This window comes from Osmia lignaria, chromosome 6 (assembly GCF_051020975.1).
Source record: "Osmia lignaria lignaria isolate PbOS001 chromosome 6, iyOsmLign1, whole genome shotgun sequence".
NCBI lineage: Eukaryota > Metazoa > Arthropoda > Insecta > Hymenoptera > Megachilidae > Osmia > Osmia lignaria.
Genome location: NC_135037.1, coordinates 11,315,342 through 11,336,047, shown reverse-complemented (window position 1 = coordinate 11,336,047; position 20,706 = coordinate 11,315,342). Strand labels below are relative to the sequence as shown.

Genomic DNA, 20,706 nt, shown 5'->3' with positions numbered 1-20,706 from the left:
ATGGGTCAAACGCTAACCCAAAGGAATTTATTCTTTTCGAGTCTTGAGTATAACATTGAAATTAATTTAGAAATAATTCATATAATTATACAAGGTTTCAAGATTCAAAATTCTGAAATCTGCGTTACAAAATTAAAAGAAAAATTTGTAAATACTCTTCGCACAATTTTGTTGGCGCTGATTTCTATTGAAACATTTTATAATTCAAGTTTCGAAAGATATCCTGGGTTAACAAAAACAGTGGCGTTTCGTAGAGCTGAAAGCAATTGACGGACGGGTTGTGACGCGTGTCGCGAAAAGTATCGCAAACAGCTGGCACGGAAAACGCAACGTGGCTCTCCGCTTAATCGATTCTTCCATTACGGATGCGGCGAACTGCGCGCAAGAAGTGGCGCGCGCGCATGAAATCGCATTACGCCCGAGGAAATGCGGCCGCAAGTAGCGGGAAAACTCGGTATCGGCCTCTCTGTTCGGATACGAAGCGGAAACTCAACTGCGAACTGAGAAGTTCTCCACGAAATCAGCTCCCTCTAACACAGCGAAAATTTAGCCCCCTTTACGACACCGATCCTACTCGCGCGCGTCTACGGCTCGCGTTTATTGGCTCTGCTTGTTTAGACAGGAATTCCGTAGTTACATATCCGCCTACGATTCCTAGACGGTGCTGTTTATCTTTCTACACAAAGGAACCCGGAACTAGGAGAAAGGCAAACACTGTACGATAGGTGATATTGTCACTTGAAATAATTGATACGCTTGTAAACACTGCACGGACGAAAGTACAGAGTGATTAACACATTCGATGGTGAGGAAGAATGGGTCACCAAAGATATACATAATACGAGTAAGTAACTTTAATATCCGTTTGTCACTCAAGCCTAATATGCTGTTTAACATATTGTTAAAATTTTGTTGATTAAAATGAAACCAGACACAAGTTTTATGCACAAGGAAACATCCCCAATGCGAATTTTTCTTTTTCGCCCATATAATCGAAATGATGTCACGTTTGGTCTCATTTTAATCAGAAAAATTGTACCAATATGTGAAAATAATTTTCATGTAGAAAAATCTAAAAATAAAAAAATTAAACTGTTGTTCATTTCTTGGCTCGAGAAATAGTATCTGTTCTACCCGTATTGTCCATTTTCGCTTCCCGGCTTATGGACAACGTGAGATGCATTACTGTACTCCATTATAGGCTCCCCACTCTGAAATGCCTAGTTTAAGCTGATGCCCTAATAGGAGCCGGTGAGCGTGCCCGCGGGCAAACTTGCCACCTCTCTGCGTTTCATTACTTATAATAATTTAGTTTAATAAATTTATACCGTTTATTAAAAATTAATTCTTTAATTTACAAGCTATTTCCTTTGTGTTGTGTCATACACGGAATTTCAAAGAAAAATTGTAACATTTTACCTTCGGAACTTTATTTAGCCGGACCATTATACTTATCATCATAAAGAAAGCTTAGTATGTATATTAACGCAATATTAAGAAATTCGCAAAGTATTCGAGACAATACGCTTTCACGTGGCGTAACTAGCTTTGAATATCCTGAAAGATCCGCCCTCCAGTTATTCTTGGGAGAAAATTAATCCTGTATGTAATAAAGGCGTTTTCCATCTAGCGAAAACCGAACGAGCTGCCTCGACGCACGACGGGTAATTGTCGCGTAATTACGAAACTTGAATTTTCCAACGAAATCACGTTTGTTAAGATTTAACGACATCCCGGCCGGTGCAAAGTCTCTCGCCGTTCGAATATACTTCGTCGACCCTTGCGTTCGACACTGTTCATCGATTTTCATCCACTTTAATCCCTTCGTTATTCTCTGTTTCATGATCAACAATGATCGTCTAGCACAGTTGAACGATCCCGTTGGGAGATTGGTCGATGCCTCTGAAACTATCTTCTTTGATATCTTCTTCGTACTAGGTCCCTTATTTTCCTGACGACACAACCACCTATCATCCTTAACGAGTTCGAGCCACGTAACTTCCACCTCGTGGCTGATTTCTTGTGAAAATCTCGTTTGCTACTACTATCGTCTTAATATACTAGCTGCTGACAAAGATTCAGGTCAGACTTCACAAATATACAATACTGCGCAAAAGTATTAGGTGGTTTCGTTTTATTTCTGCCATGCGACGAATCATCTTCCACCCACAATTAATAATTATAGCTTAAATTGAAAGACTATAGTGGGTGATATTTGACCTGACTTCAATCATGTTTCCGACTATCAAACCATTATTCATCCGAAGGATTGGATACATCATTTTCGTTCAAAGTCACATCTATACGTATACAGGTTTATTCAAATTCATGCATTTATATGAAATTCTCCTGTGTTATCGTAATCCTGGATACGTCAGTGAACCGTAAACGCGTGCGAAACTGCAGCTTGCGAATCACGTAGGTATAACGTTGGTGCATCCAACATTCTCCAGTGACGTGACATGATTCCCTAAAGAAGGTAAGTGTAATTACACTACGTGCTCTAACATATGGCAACATCACTTCTAGCTAGAATTATCCATGGAAGGACTAAGCTATCTCTATAAAAAGCCTATCCCATAGAAAATATTACAATCTATTGTTTCAACGCCCCTGAATTAAGTAATTGAAATATCAATTCATTTAATGCATAACAACGAAAAAGATTAGCCTGTTCTGGCCAATAATGAGACGAACAAAAAGTAATTAAATAATTAATTAAATCGTGCATTAATTGCAGAGAGGAATTTTTTCTTTTATTATGAATTAACTAAATTGGTATTAAATTTCTTTGGAATTGTGGAGCTTTAAGAACAACATCCAAACTTGATAATATAATCAAAACTGTTTATTGAGAAAGGAATGTTTCTCTACAGTTTAGTCAGAACATTTTGTACAATATTATGAAACTTAAAAATTTGATATCTAAAATTTGGAAATTTGGAAATATTAAACTTGTGAACTTTGAAATTTGAATTTAGAATACCCGAAGGTTCCTTTTGGCATAACATAATTATATTTAATTATCGATTAAAGTATTCTCCAGTTAGCAATAAATTTTATTATTGTTACAAATATTTATTATCCATCGAAGTATCCCAAGCACCAATAACCTTCTACTTTCCACAAGTTCTTATTATATTCCTTCTCAGTAATCTCGTTACTTCGTGGCACCATCACTTCTTCAGTGTAACAGATCCTCCACTTTCAATGTCTTAATTCAAGCGTCGCTAATGGCCAGCATAGACCATAAATATAAATTTTTGATCATTAGTATGGACGAAGAGTATCGTTAACACGAAAATTAGGTAATGCAGAAGCGCTCTTTGCGATAACGACATCCATACCAGGACACTGATCCTCTTTCCTCTCTTTCTCGTGTCCCATACAATCGTGTTACTTTCACACCATGTACTGTGCAAGGTTCATCGATTAACGATAGAACAAAGGAACCTGTTAGTCGATGTTCGACCAACTTTATCGATTTTCTTCCGCCTCCTATTTCCGGTACTTCCGTTTCATTTCGATAGCACGGTCCATTCTCTATTATGGTCAATTGAAGAGCTTCAAAGTGAACTCTAAAGCGGGTATATTTATTCATACCACAATAGAATATCGTTTTTTATCGTTCAAATGTCTTATACGGGTTTATGTCGATCTCTTTGAAGCTTTAGATCAAACTTCAATTATGTGAATTCTATAGAAACATTGATGTTGGATATTACTTATATAATAGTAATATCCTACAATAATAAATTAAAACTAAAAATTATATTAGTAGTAAAGGCTGATTAATACAAGCAATTAAATGGCAAATAGTATTACTGTTTAATAATATTTTTGCTTTTGTCAGTATTTAAGCCCTTTCTAAATTATCCAGCAATATCGTAACGGTAATTACTGTTAAACAATTAAAAGCATTAGTATTACAAATACATAATAACGTCAACCATTAACAAATTGATCTGGTCTTTCGCATTTAATTGTCAGATGTATAGTTTGGTTATTAGGTATTTTGGCTTCCAGGCGACTGAAACTGAAGCTCAAATAGCAATCGATTTAATCGATATTTTTAGTCGATGATATCAAACGTTCAATTCAATTAGTCATTAATTATCACGTATACCGATATTCATTCTCTCTGATAGCAGGCAACGAGCTTACACAACATTTATTTACGTGTTCACAATAGGTAACAGATTAATTAATTTCTTCCTCGAAATTGAAGCTAAAAGAGGAAAACTAATTGTGGTGAATTCGTTTGATAATTGCTAGCATTCGAATTACAGTGTACCGAATAGGACGTGTACCAAACCAACCTTTCCCTTACTTGTATGATCAGAAAAGTTAATAATAAATACATCAACTCCGAATATAATTAATTATTAATTTAATTTTTCCTCTGAGATAATGATAATTCAAACCTTCACTTTGAAGAAGGATTTCGAGGCTAACGACAGAGGAGATTCCTGCTTATCTCTTGTGCTCGTAATGCAATATTAATTCCGATGGATTTTGAATAGGAAATAAAGAGGAAACGGAGACTGAACGAGAAAAAGGCATCGTTCTCTTTACATAATAAGTGCATCGTTCTGTTTCATCCATTGCGGAGATTCTTTCTCAGCCACTTTTACACCCCCTACTCGTCATGGTTCCTTCGTTCTTCTGCCTCTTTTCCCGCGCCTTTTTTCCCGCTCTATTGCTCGCCTCGCGAATAAAACAGAAAAGAGAGAAAAAGGGGGAGCGTGATAGCAGCGTGACGTTATGGAACTTATCTGTGAAGTAGGAATTTACGAGAAAGAAAAAAAGGGGAAGTAGATGCAGAGGGTTGTACAAGAGATCGGTAAAAATAACGTCACTGCAAGGGGAAAAAGAGGAAACGACGTTAAATTTCGATGTCGGTTTATCGCGACCTACTGCCTTCGTTTTTTGCCTCCCTGTGTTTCTTGTGTTTCACCAAATTTTTGTCGTTTAACTCAACCAACCATTATTATTTTATTAACGCACCGATACGGCGGGTCGAACAAAGATATGGGAAATATAAAATTTTCCAATTTTTATGTTTATCTACACAAATCCCACTCCAAAATTTTCAAATTTTCAAATTGAGGAATTAACTAATTACTGCTCATAGAAATAGAAAAAAAATGAATAGTTTAGAAGTTAAATTAGAATTAAGTTTAAAAAGATGAACGAATAGCAATATCGAAAAGTAGAGGAAAAAGGAAAAGCTTGTTCTAAATGCAAACATCACCATCAATTAATCTTTCAAGACGTTTATGAACGGTTGTACTTTGTGAACACTGACTGTTGGAAAAGCTTATACCTATATTGATGAATCAACGTCGCACCGCCGTGTACGGAAAAGCGGAGACAGTATCTGATTTACTGGACCATAAATATCTCTAATCTGTAACAGACCCGAGGATCCTTCCGCTTCTCTTTACTCCTTCTATCTCGTTCGACCTAGAGGTCGCGTTAGTGTTACCTTAAACCAGGTCCAGCTTTCACTTCCGTTCTCCATTCATCATTCATTTAACTGGGAAAAAGCTCTAAATTACAGGTAAGTGATTCGAACAATTCGAAATTGTTTTTCATTTTTTTTTTTAGTTTATTCAGCACTTAACACGATGATTGAAACTAAACGTACCAATAACTGATACATAAAAGAAAAGAAAATGAAAAGGCAAACTGTTTTCCAAGCAGTTAAAAAAAGAAAAATAGAAAAAAGATGGATACATTTGCAAAACAAATGCTAGTGACAATGAATGTGCGCTCTCAGGCAGCTAGAAGGGAATCTTTTCCGTTCGCCAGAATATAACATGGTACTCGTAAAGTTTATGGCGGTCTCTGGTTGTATATCGCCACCGAATCTATAGCATGAAAATGACGCTACAACGAAAGGGATGCGAACGGTTGTGACTGAGGGTGGATTAGGTTTATTTTATCGTCCGTGAAATGTCGAAGTCGCTGGTTATGTTCTTCGATTCACGGAATCGTTGCATACGTTATTGATACGCCGTGTATAAAACGAAGTAGACTGAATAAGACATTGATAGAAAGTGAAGAATATGCATTGCTGATGTGTAACAAGTATAATCATTAAATTTTTTTTTCATAAATCATAAGGAAAGTAACGTCAGGAAGTTCCACAATGACAGAAAACAGGATTCCTACTTCCGTTGTTTCCCAATCTCTTTGTGCATAACTGTCCCGTCCTCTTTCGTTGGTCGTTGATCGGTCCATTCATTAACGACGTAATTAGCCGGTTCGCCTAATTGCCGTCGGTTCGAGGCAGCAGCAAGTTTTCGATTCGGTTGGTGTTCATAGTTAACGAACTAGGATGAATACCGGGGTGCAGGAGGACGACTCGAGAAGAAACCAAATCGTACCGCTTCAGTAGTAGTCACTCTCGTCTGATATTTCATTATCAGAGAAGCTTTTCTCGTTGTCGTTTTCCTTCTTCGTCTTCGATATTTCATTATTGGGAAAACGTACTTTCCTCGTGATTAAGGCCGACCACGCTATTTGGATGCCAACGAGAGAATTGAAGGACGCATCGTTGCGATTTAATCATTTCTGATATCGTGCATCCCGCGGTCGATGCTATGAATCTTCGATACTGTATTTATTGAAAAATGAAGAACGGACAGGTATTAATAAGCGTGGCTCCTTTGGGATGATGCATTTACGAGTTCTACGTGTTGACATGAATAGGACTATTTTCCGGGGTAAACCAAGTTGGAAATTTTGGAAATTTTAAGTTTTTAATTTTTCAATCCTAAAATTTTGGCCCCTACTTACAATTAGTTAGTATTGGATCATATATTTGCAATTAAAAAATTGAAATTTCATCAGGATAGAATGATTTAAAATGAGTTACTGTCCCGGATAAGCATTTACATGTACTGTGAGATATGTATGAGGGAGGATGTCAGCTTGTTACAGCTAATTGCTAATCACGCTGCATTTACATAGGAAGAACGAAGGAACGGCCTAGGATATGAGATGGATAGTAATAATGTATGCACCTCGCTATTACACCAAATTTCCATGACACTTTGATGATTTTCTGCACGATGCGATGTAAATCTAACAATCAGATATAGGCTTACAATAAATATTAAACTTTATTTATCGTATAATAGAAATGAGGGAGGTTATAAAATAAAATTTAAATTGTCGACGTCTGAATGACCCACCTTTCTAAGGTTAATGGATCTCTGGAACCAGACATTCGACTGTTCCATTTTCGTTTTCTCTCCTTTTCCACCCTCTTTGTTTTCAATGGCCTTTAAGAAAACCTGGTGAATGGCTTTGTTTCGCAACGACACGCGACGCAATCGACACAATGGATTTCCTCGACAAACGATAGAGATTGGGCTTGACAAATGGAACTATAGTCCCCGATATATCAAGGATAGAGAAATCAGGTTATGGTTTTCAAATGATAATGAATAATTGTCTTTTCATAGTAAAACAATCAAAAATTAATAAATTTTTACAATTGAATTATTGTGTGATTTGAAAATTTGAAAATTGAAGCAAGAGCTGATTTGCTGTTTTTTATTTTCAATATAAATTTCAATTAAAAAAATAATTATTATGTTATGTGTGCTATAAATACTTTTAATATGTGAATGAAAATATGTTCATAGAAATGAAAAACAGGCTACAGCTCTTTTCTAAATGCAAATGGGGAAAAATGATAATGGAAATTGCATTTGGTTTAATGATGCTTCATTTTTCTGCAGGCTTCACATTTCTGTGACATAAATGCACTGGAACTGTATATTTTTGTTTATATAAATCTTTCCATCATTTCCTTATCAAAAAAAAATTCTCTGTCGAGAGTATTTACAAACAAGAATAAATCATTCGAAACAAAGTTAAATGACACACTCGTTTCCCTAGCAGGAGATTTTTCGAGAAGATATATAGGTAAGTATAACAGACGTGGACCGATGAAACTGTTAGATAGCTTGTCGTTTAATAATACTAATGGGATTTTTATCTCTAATTGGATTAGAGTCGTAGGAAAGTTTCGGGGCGTCATTAGAATATCTATATTAACTTTTGAAACGTTATAATTGGGTCAACGTTGACATACTGCACCAACTTTACGACATAATTGCATTTTAATGTAAAAACTAGAATGATTTCAAGCAAACTTTGTCTTCGAACTGTTATCAAAATGATTAATATTGTTTCTACCAGGCGACGAATAACCTTCCATCGAATTACTCTCCCAAAGGGTTTGGAGAAGATAAATTTTGCATATTGATTAATAATTGTGAGTTTACATTTGAATTTCCAAATTTTATATCTTGAAATAATGAAAGATATGGTAACCATGGACAACCGTTGGTTGCGAATCTCACGATTATTAAAATCCTGACAGATTGAATATTATCTGAAACTATTATTGATGTAAAAGAAAAATAATCTGAGAATTAAAATTCGACCACCTATTTATTGAACCATCTTGTATAATCATATTTCTTCTTCCTCTTCGAAGCTACTTATTATATCTGCACAATATTTCTCCGTCTCGCGGACAGAACTGTCACTTTCATTTCTACAGGTTTGCCGAGAAAATTTCAAGCTTCAAAACCAGACGGACTCAACTATTGACCGGTTGAAAAATTGATCGTTCCGGGGTGATAGGCGAATAGAACGCGCGGATGATATTCTCGATTCTAACTTCCTCCTCCGTCGTTGGCCTTTTCCGTTAACCGGATTTCACGCATCCCTGGATTGCGTTAATATAAATGGATTAACTCCTCTCGACCAGCAGGGTCATGGATATTTTCTACAATGGCCGATTAAAAGAATGCGCGAAAGAACAGGGATGAAAAACACAAACTGATTAACAAAATTGGATAAAGAAACGGGGGATTGGTTAATAAAGATTAATTAATTTCTTTAATAAGATTTCAGATTTGTATACATTTACGATTCATGAAAAAAAAAAAAAAAATTAGTTTCGCTCATTTTTATTCTTAATCATCATAAAGTTCTCTGATTTTGTTATTGTAGTTAGACATTGGCCCACAACACAGCGGATGTCTAATTTTGAAAGCGTTCTACTTTAAAGAATGGACGAATATTTTTGCAGCTTATTTGTGAATAATGACCTTTCTTTGACGATTTTTTCTCTAAATAATAGAACCGATCTGGGCTGATTATGATCCAGCTTAATGAAACACAACGATATTTCCACTCAAATGAAGTAGTGGAATTTTGTAACAAAAAACTTTCATATTTTCCTACTGAATATCCATTATATTGTTTATTGCTTTGGGTATTACTATTTACATATATTGGATATTGGACAATAAATATTCAATATATAGAAAATTGCTGATCACACGTTATTGGAATATTGGTAAAATGGAAAAGTACTGTTAGAAAAATTTGAAGTATTTTAGAGAGGAGGAGGCACATTTTTGATCGGAGTTCGATTTTTTCATTAACCCCCAAATAATGAAATACTGAATGTTCTAAATTTTGAAATTAAATGAAATTTCAGCTTAAGATGATAATTATTGCATTTTTATTTAATTAGAATATTAATGAACCCATAAATTTTCATTCTTTACGTTTAACAAAAAAATATGATAATGCATAATATTATACGATATGTTATTAAAAATTCCAGTTCGCAAAAACTAATGGATTTTAAGCGTTGGTGTGGAAACAAAAATCAAAGACAAATCTCATCTTAATTGATCGTTTGCTATCGTTTCTAAGTCACATTAATCAAATAGAATTTCAGCAGAAGAGTAATAAATTTAAAAACCGCTAAAACCATGCGGCCAGAACTACTAAATCCATAAATTCAGCTAGTCAAATATCCCAATGAATAAAATATTGCTCGCGAAGCAAAGCGTTCAACATCGCCAACCAAAATCCTCTTCCTAAAGCAAACTTTCCTCTCAGATACCTGATAATTATTCCCTCTAAGCGCAAACGACGTCTGTCTGAATTTAAATAAAAATCAAAGATCCAAGAATAAGCAAGAACAGGTTTCACTATGCGGTTAATGTTAAAAACATTTGTGAGAACTCCGATTCAACGTGCCGATCAAAAATTATTTTTCATTAATTCAAAAATCGATTCGTTTTTGGTCGGATGTCAAAGACTGCGACGCGGGAGGACAAATTTTGCAAGAAAACAATATACTGGAAGTGGTTTTACCGGTTATTTATCCGTGGACGAGCTACAGAATGAAAGGATTAATCTTGGCTAGATAAAAACAAAGGGGAAAAAGGGTGAAACGTGAAGGGACGATCGACCGTTCTGTGACAAAGGGGCGGCAAAGAAACGACTTCCGTTCTATGTTCTCGTTTTTGTTCAACGTCGAACAGAGAGAAACTTGCTCACACGATCTAATTCCATTTGTTTGCCAAACCAGCCAACGTTCCTCGCATTAATATAATGCGATCGGATCGGTCGATGAATTTCCCTGATTCGAGCAAATAATTTATGAAATATGATATTGAAAAAAAGAATTATAGAGAAACTGATTCGATAAGCTTCGATTCGATGAATTCTTTATCGTTTGATTCAACGATTCTCAACTAATACGTGGATAATTTGTGTAATTTACAGCAGTATAACAATTTTAATATAGTTTGATAATCGTATTTCTATTAGAAAGAAAAAAGGACGGAATTTAATGTAAATTCTCTTTTAAATTTTTATGTGTACACCGGACTTAAACGATTGGATTGGATTAATGTTTCCCCTAGGAAAGACTGGGGATGATATATCCCAGTTTTCCACAATTGGTGTGGCGCTTCTAGGGACTTTTTGCCCTTCTAAATTGGCCACTTGATATGCAACAGCCCCATATATTTCATAATATCAGAATACTTGAAAGAAACTTACGAGAGTTCAATTATTTTCAGCAATCCCATTTTCATGCAAAATGATTTCCTGTTCGTGATGAAAAGTGCATTTGCAACCCGACCCATCCCACCCTAAAAATCTTATTTCTTGGGATTGACATCTGTTCCCTAAATTGAGGAGGGAAGTTCTGCGAGAAGGAACGTTTTGAAGGTTTAAATGCCGTAAAGAAGACTGTAAATCGAGGCGTCGAGGCAACGCCTTCGGAGTTTCATCGGAATAAGTGAAAAAAGTTAGACCTTTCTCCGATGAAATATGTGTGTTGACCTAAAAATGTTGAGTAAACGGTAGAAAAGAAACGTTCGAACATTACTTTCTTCAGTCCTCACCGTGTTTACCGTCTGTTACCAAAAATATTTATCATTACTTTTTCTCTTCGTAGATATATATAACATTTTGAAGACATCATTTTTCAAAAATATCTCAAAATTTCGTTTAGATGTGTTTTCATAGTATTTACATTTGATGTATTTCAATATTATAATTTTATTTTCATTAATTAAGTTGCTACATCAAAATCTGAGGCAGTTATTTAATGTAAATACTAAACGATACTACCTAGAGTAAAAAACAAAATTGCTAACGCTGACTTTCAAACTATATCCCTCAAACCCTGAAATTCGACAATTTTTGAGATACCTAAATTTCCAGAACCCTTCGGTCGTAAGCCGTCTGTTTAGAGACGGTTTTAGAAAGCTTTTCAAGTCAGCTCCTCCTGCTTCGTACCGTACAATTCGAGGTCCAATTAAGGTCGCTGACTCGACGCGAAACAGAGAGAAAGACGATGGAAATAAAAGGGAAACAGAGTAGACAGAGGGCTGTGTGTATACCGTCTTGACGAAAGCTTAAAGCCAAGTTTAAGCTCGAAAGATCATGCTCAGCCCCTGCTAAACATAACTTTCGAGGATCCATGGCGACTGCACAACAAACTGATTTCTCGTTTCCGTCGTTTCAGCGAGATCCGCGACGCGGAATAAATTGATTCAGCATGCACCAGCTGCGGTGTAATAACGAGGAAATTGTAGAAGTCTCGGTACGTTAACGGATTGCTAGTTATTTATACCCGGCGATAAATAAAGCGACGAATGTGACGCGAACACATATTTAACGGTCAAACTGACCGAAATAAATGCCGAAATCGAAACTAACTCTCGCTTATTTTTTTCGCGACTTAAACCTTGCGATTATGGTGAATTTGACGAATCGATTGCAAGAAACAAATCTTATATCTGTTCTATAATAAACCAAATGAACCAGTATTTGTATTAAAAAGCTCATATAACTCGTAAATTGAATTAAAAAAATTTGATTGCTTAGAAACGTGTAATTTTGTTAACGCAATACTTCTCTTTCGAACTTTTTATTATTATTACCTCCATAAGAAGATCGTAAAATAGTTGGTTGACTAAAAAGATGATATTTTAATACAGTTCTGAGGCTTCCAATCTCAGTCTTTACCGTGGAGTCATAAAACGATCAGGTTTACACACTCTCGTAAGACATTGTTTGAAATAAAGTCGGAAGGTTAAGGCAGGACGTGCTTAAAGCACAATTACCTCAACCAGGTTAATGGATCGTTTTAACGCTTGCCTCTTTTACCAGGGCACGGGGGTCTTTGGTGGCACGGTTAACGTGTAACGAGCGGGTATATGAAACAAATTGGAACGTGATCCTTTTTTTTCGAGTATGCTTTACTTTCCCAACGACGATGCTTTCCGGTTTGAAAATTTTTCCGACGATCGGCCCCGGCCATGCAACGCTGTGAAACGAACCGCGTAACAGAAAATCATGGTGCACGTTCCATTAACCATCCTGACAAAGATTAAAACGTACGATTACTGGAATGCCGGTGCAACCAACAAACGAATGCATGTTACGTACATACCAGTATCGCCTACTCGCCACGACCCGGGTTAATGTTTAATGTCTCCTGAATGTTGGATGGGATTTTTTTCTTTACCGAAAGATCCGAGCGAGGTAAAATACTTGCACGAGTAATTCATCCGCTAGAGTTACAGACTTTCCGCATCAATTTTAGGGTCCGTTCAAAATGATCCTATGAACTTTTCATTGTTATGCTTAATGTACAATTACTTATTGTTAGACAACCATTCGAGGATGGTTAGTAAATTGGTATGAAGTAAATTAAAATTCTGAATTCAACAACTTGGAAATTTGAATTTTCTGGATTTTTAAACCTTCAAATTTAGAGAACTTTTCAACCTGAATTTTGAAATTTTGAACTTGGAATATTTTCACAGGTCGAATTAAAATATTCCTATGCGATATAAAGAAAGAAATGAGCTCTGTACTCGTTGTCAGTTCGTTTTATTATAAAATGCATTGATACAAATTTAATGAGAAATGTTGAAAAGCCCTACGTATAATTCAATCGGTTTTGCCCATTCAGTGTCGGTCATCGTTCAACAAAAAACATCGATAACGTCAAGTTCGTTTCTTTTTTTTTTTATCACTCGTTGTCCGGTGCAATTCATTTCTACGTTTTCACATTCAAATGGAGCATGTAATTTGAATAATCGATTCCCGGCTTTGATTCGGTTCGCTCGATTAAAATCAAGCAGTAATAGTGGCAAAAAGTTCCTTCGAGTACTTTCAATGAACCGATCTCCTCAGGGACCAGAAAACGAGGAATTTCAACACGTGGCATTCAAAAGGGAATTATAGATATTATTAACGAGTAGATAATATCGTGGTTAAAATGAATAAATTTCATTTTCCTGGAAGCATTTTTTGCATCTCCAGAAATAACAAAATAATAAAAAAAAATAGCAGAGGGATACGCGGTATATTTAGAAACACCGATCATTTTTTATTATCATAAAAGAGACAAAGTTTAATACAAGGGTAGCAACCCCCATTCTCTAAACGTATCTATACCAGGTTAATGTATATGAAAAGCCATACAACTTTGCAATTTAAAGTATATTTTTATCTTTAATAGTTCCTGAAACAGCCGCGGGGTAACCGTTTTAAGATTATTCCAACCCTTAAGAGCTCAACTCTCCATCGATAAAGAAAGATAATAAATGTCTCTTATTTTTGGTTGTTGTACAAACTGGAAAAAGTTTCATCAGGATCGCGATTGAACGTTCGGTTGGTAATCCTTGTAAGTTGAAAAAGTAAAAGGGACGTGAAACAGGAAAAGCTTACCATCAAAGTAAAGATTACGAGACGACCATTTCAAAAGGACACACGGCCCTCTCATTTAGAAGGTAGCTTCATAAAGAGGAGTTGAAAAGTTTTCCTTGGAAAAGAGGAACGAAAAGAAGAAAAAAAAGAAACAGAAAGACAGGGTAAAGGTAAAATTTTCATTTCAACAACCGCAAAATCCGAGGGCGAAACAAGATGCTGGTAAAATTTCGACCTTTAACGTTGGGTCTAGCTCCACTAACTGGTAAGAAAAACTCCAAATTTTCAAAAATAAGAGAGAAATTCACTTTCAAAGTTTCCGTAATGTCTTCTCAAAGTGTTCGTACATTGCAAGAAAGTTTCTATTGAATTTAAGATTCTCTAGTTGTTTCCATAATCTTTAAGGAATTCTTTTTAAAGAAAATGACTTTTAGAATCTTAACAGTTTAGAATGGTGACATATTTTAAAGCCTGCCTATTTAGTTACAGCAATGATAAGCATCACGAACAATGAAAAAGTTGGAGATTAGTCGTTGAATTACTTTTCCTACTCGTTTTTACCACTTGAAACGTACATAGTTTCAACATGTTTCTCGAGTGCCTGGGTATTCAGACCGGGGTCTATGTATGTTCGTTTAACTCAGCAGTGTTTACCGCATTGTGAGATTATATCATGGTTTATACTGGCCTGCAGTGAATGTTTAATGGAGTGATACAATGGCGAGAATATACACCATAGGTGTGTTTCGTACTCACATATCTAACTTGCACCTTGACCCTTACCCTTCCCTCTATCTCTTATTTCACTCGTTTCTCCATTTCCTTTTTCTGGATCAATTCTTCTATCTCGTAGCTACTTTGTTTCATTTATTTATCCCTCTTCTTGCATTGTTTAATTTGGCGGGAAATTGAGAATTTTACAATAAGTTGTAAATTTGGTGTAATATAAAAGTTTATGAATTTATAAATTTTCAAATATACAAATTTTCGAAACTTGAAACAAATTTCTAATTATGTATACACTTTTCTTCCTCAAAGGCAGCAATCTACAGGATTATTATCTTGTAGTCTTCACCTGATTGCAATTTATCAGCTACTATCGCTATTTCTTTAGAACATCTTTGATACACCTTTTGAAGACAGTGTTCTTAAAAAGGAATCTTAAGCCTCTTCGTTTCACTTAGCTCCTATTTCTATTGCAATGAAATTCGATCGATAGATCGATCTATCGGGCACATAGGTCCTGTAGGATTTCTCATTTCCATTGCGCTCTTTTGATTATTTTCTTCCATCAAGGATTCTCGAGAGTATTTCTTCGTCTTTCCCCAGAGAAAAAGAAGATCACCAGGCATCCTCTAATCTACTTCTGATTTCTTCGTCTTCTTTAACGTTGTTACGATTTCTAGATAACCCAACGGGTCGACAGTGTCTCCGAGCAGAAAGTTGCGTCACTAGTTCTTTCTCCTTTTATTTTTTTTTTCTTTCTCCTTTGAAACATTTCAACTCACGACTGCGAACTCACCAATTTCTACTTTTGAGTTTCCACTTCGATGAACAATTACTGATTTTCATTATATGTATACATTTTAATTATAATAAGTAGTTGTTAAAAGATTTCACCATCTGTTACACTTAAATGGAAGAGGTAGTAATTTCATGAACAAAAAAAAAGAAAAAAAAATGAACTGATACGATCTCGAATAGTTTGAAATTTATAGTTTCAGCTTGTAACATGCATTTCCTCGCGAAACCCAGAAGATCCTCCATTCTACGAAATTTACACGAGAAGTTGTAGCGTTCGCTATAAAATATTTAATTAGTTGTCTTAATGACTTGCCAGCTTCCTCTTATTTCGCTTCTGCCAAACTTTAATAGGGCACGCCTTCACATTTCTATATACCTATGCGAGATTTTCCCAAAACTTTAACGAGAATCGTTATTAATTAATCCATCAAATACGTGAACATTCTCAACACAATATTTTTTAACTTGTTTAAATTTCTCGATGCTACTACTTAATAAACTACCAATTTCATATGAAAATTAAAAATTTAATAGATATAAAATATATCCAGGTATATAAAATGTTTCAGTTTTAAAATTAGCAATATATTTAAAACAATGTTAAAATTCGTTATCCCCCTTTTCAAATACTCCTATACGATTTGAGCTGGTGCGCAATATAATACCTTTGAATATGAACAAAGACTACAAAGCTGTTATTCGCTTTATAAATCGCGTTTTAAATATGTCCTCACCTACAGAAATAATGCGATAATTACGTTTAACGCAATTGTGCGTGACGTTTGAAATTTCAAAGCATAGAGAGCTCAACTTTGTTCGCTAACACGTTTGACAATACATATCGTGAAATTTGTATGAAAATCCTCGTTTCAGTTGATAGTAGGTTTGAAAGAGTACTGTTCGATTAAAATAAATCGCTGGTTTGTTGAAATTTTGTATAGAATCGAAAGCTGAAAGGAACAAATATCGAACAAGTGGGTGATATTAAGTTTCTGAGTATTCAATAACCAATTTCAGAACCTGTCGGGTCTGCTACAATTTCATAACATCAGAGCATTGTGAAATAGCACTTGTGACACATCAATTTGAAGTTAAAAATTTAAAGAAAATAATTAAAGAGTACGTTTGTACGTACTTCTATATCATTGTGGATTCAATAAAACAATAATCTAATAAAACTATTCATTTGACACGAATTTTAAATAATAAGTCTCAAAAACGAAATAAAAAATAATCATATATAATTGATGTACCATTTTGATAATTTCTCTTAAATAAAATCGAAACATTCATGATACATAACGTATACAGAAGATAACAGAGACAATTATCGTTAACGAAGTTACTCATCGAATGGAAGTAATAAGCCGATTAAGTTCAGAAATTACGATGGGGAAAGAGTGTAATGAAAATATGAAGTCAGCAAATGTTTATCCCGTAATGGAGAATATTCAATCGACCAATCGATCTGTATTATTCGAAAGGGTAGGGGGAAATTTGTTGATTACAAATATAAATACATTTCACCGTGTCGTTTATTGTTACGATCAGAAAATTGTTGTGCCTCTCTGCATTCGTTAATTACCGTAATACGAAGTTATTTTTTACTCATATTTGGATTACCATTCGTAATTGAAATTATGATATAGATATATTTAATTATTAATGATCGCAATACATAATTACAAATACATAATTAGTCTTTCTTTCGACTTTTTATGCTAGACGACACGAAAGTGGTTTTAAAGCTGTGTCTTCAACAAGAGCCAGCATTTTAATACAAGCGCATCATTCATTTTGACCCTCTTTCGCGGTTTACCCTGTGTCTTTTTTGTTATTACACTTCCTTCTTTTCTCTCTCTTATTAGCCACGCTTTACGAGCGGTGGATGTTATTTTTATCGGTCGTTGCCATCTTCGTTCCCTCGTCACCCTATACCTACTTACGCTCATTAGTGTCGAGAAATTAAATCAACTTAATCGGTAAACGTAATCAATGTTCGTGCTGGCTATTTATACGGGTATTTACTTGTACCTTTCAGTTCAAAATAATTTGCAGAGTGCCTTTGCTAATTTGTTTATATGAAAAATACTAGACTGATAAAAATAATTAGACGTTATTCTTTTACGATACTTTTATGTGTCATCAATTCTTATCAGACTTTACATGTTTTGAAAATAACTAATTATAGACGAAATTTTTGGAGTATTTACTATTGTGTTAAATATAATTAATACCTTTTAGTGTTTAGTATTTCTAATACTATTACACTATTCTTCCTATATTGTAGTATTTTATTTTCTAGCATTTAATATTTTCTGTATCTTCCAATATTTTTAGCATTCAGTATCTACCTGTCCGCACATGTTAAACGATGTTTGAAATTATATTAATACGGTTGCGGGTCATACTGACCCTATATCGGACTGTCACGTCGGTAGCAATGCATTCATCTTCCGAGGGGTTAACATATTGCCCCAAGCGTTCGCCCCGCTGACCATTCCAGCGTTAACAGATCGTTCGTAACATGCAATTTGTCTTCTTATCATTGCCATCGATAATCGATTTATCATTCGATAATTCTTGCAACTACTCGTTTCGGTATTCTCATATCTCGAATAAACTTTTCTCCAACAACGAGACTATCGGAGCGTATCGTCGTTTATCATTTCGCGAATTGCGATAGCATCGTAATGGAACGTTTCAGTTCGTTGCCGGCTGTGTTTCCACGATACTACTGTCATCTTAGATAGGAGAATAGGAATTGTGCATTCGCTAACATGGCTGGTGCAACTGGTATATTACTTGGATAGATGCACCTTGCAGAAATCCTGCCGCTTCTCTAAGCGAATGCCATGGAGAAAAGGGGGTCGTATACTTAATGGAACTGCTATCGTTTCAAACTATTCGCGATAAGGCTACTCTGAAAGCTCTATACTCCTCGTTGATTTTCTCCTTGTCGTCTAATACCTCGAACGTTAGAGTACTCTGACAATAAGCGTTTTGAGGTATTACACTTCCGCCACTTCCCTCGTGCTTTTCTGCTACCATACCGTCCAACTCTACGCGAACAGACTTTCCAAAGTAATTGTTCGATATTGTAGACAGACGAGGGATCCGTTATTGACTAATAAAAATTTCACCTCGCTAAGAAACCTTGAAATTCAACAAAAATTTATGATCTCGCGGGTTCCCTTCGACAGTGATGATCAGATCGATGCCTGAGGAGCACTTGTTCTGCCAACCGCTGCTTTTCGAATAAACAAAAAAGAAAAACACTCATGGTGTTCTCTAGGGTGAGAATTAGGACGTGGGTGAGTGCTTTCAATCCGAGGGAAAAATCCACGAAATTCTTATCTAGGGCGCAAGCATCCAACGTGATCGAACTTCACGACTTTCTTGCGGCAACTGGCTGACAGAAAAAAAAAAATGAAGAAAGGAATGTAATGGTCCCGTGAATTCCAATGGAAATGCTTGTGGTTTTTCGTAAGCTTTCCGAGCCCCTAGAGATGCGAAGCTTATCGCACGAACATTTGTCAGAAATCGCGTGCTATCGCACGATCAACCCTTCGAATATTTCACCGTCTTCGAATTAAACGTTTTGTGATCAGCATACTGCGGATATTTATGCAAACGCATATATTTGTGTTTTTATTTAATTAATTAATTTCAATATATTAATATTAAACTTCAATTTTCAAACTGGTAAACTAATGCTTTGAAATGAATCATTTAATATGCAACGATCTAATATTTCACGTAACAAATGATGAAATATTCAGAACATTCTAATCCGTTCGTGAAATTAATGTCGTCAAAAGATTTTATGCTCGAAAACGTAGCAAGTTCATCGTGAAGGATCTTTCGTAGGGATTAACAATTTTCCCGTCTACGAATTCATGGTCGTCCCTCCCGTGTTCCTTTCGCGAGCGAATCCCGCCGACAGGGCTGCGGGATTTCCTCTAGGTCTGATTTACATTCGGCCAGCTTAATTGGAGGAACGTAGGAAGTGTAACCGTTCTCCATGCTAAATTCCAATCAGTGTTACGTTGCCGTTCTTGCGCACAATCGCGTGTCGTTCCGATCTTACCGGTGCAAACTTTAATTAATCACACGTCTTCCACAGTGAAACGTATCGTGCGAGTATTCCATCTTGGTGCCTTTACGTAACAGTTTCGTTTGACAATAGTTTCGCGGAACAAAGGTGATCACCGTGGATCGCAAACGATGTTTGATCGTTGACCGAGATTTCCTGCAATTGGCCATTAAATAGCTCGCAGAATTCACTGATTGATATTTATATAATAATTATTCCCCGATATTTTATTATAATACGAAAATTTACAAGGCATCTGTTTCCTGTTACGTCTATGCCTATTCTAATGGAATATTCAACGAATTCCTGCACCCATCTTTTTTACTTTCACCCATCGTAAACTTTCGTTTTCATATCGTTACTTTATAATTATCAATGTTGATAAAATAAACAACCATCGTTTCAACATCAAATCACAGTTTTCTTTTGCGAAGTGAAAATGTGTGGATGAACGCGTTCATCTTGTCGCCGTGATTAGGGAAAATGAACTGTGCGGACTGCTCCATTAGCCTGGCGGAAAATGAACGTGCACTGCACACTATTATGCGAGAACCAATTAACTGAAATATCGTTCGAACGGGTTTGAAATAAACAACTACGATTGGATGTATCGAGAGCTATGCATCTCTCGTTGCTGAGAGTCAAATCCCGTTGATAGAAAAACAATTTATTGCACAAATTTCGCTTTATGCAGTGATTTTCTAATTACATGCTTTGCAGTTTGTAACTGGATTTATTCAGACTCAGGCTAAAAAAAAGAGTGAGAAAAACTGTGTTTTACAGAAACGAGGTGTAATTTCACAAAAAAGAACCCAAGTACCAATTACCTCGATAAAATTTATAATTTAAAATAAGAAACTCCAAGTCGTGCACGATACGTCTAAATACGTGTGCGCTATTCGAAGCGCGAAACAACAAGGTTAAAATTACTTTAACGCTTGGAGGAATAATGTATTACAATATGTCGATAATGGATACGATGTTCGAAACTTTAAGGCACATTTTAGGCTTCGATAAAGTCTGCT

General features: G+C 35.6%; 1 protein-coding gene across 1 annotated transcript in view; it reads right to left on the bottom strand.

Annotated features, from left to right (window-relative positions):
* LOC117607594 (opioid-binding protein/cell adhesion molecule) overlaps window positions 1-20,706 on the bottom strand; it is a 137,003-nt gene that overhangs the window by 112,512 nt on the left and 3,785 nt on the right. The gene's annotated exons all lie outside the window — the stretch shown is intronic.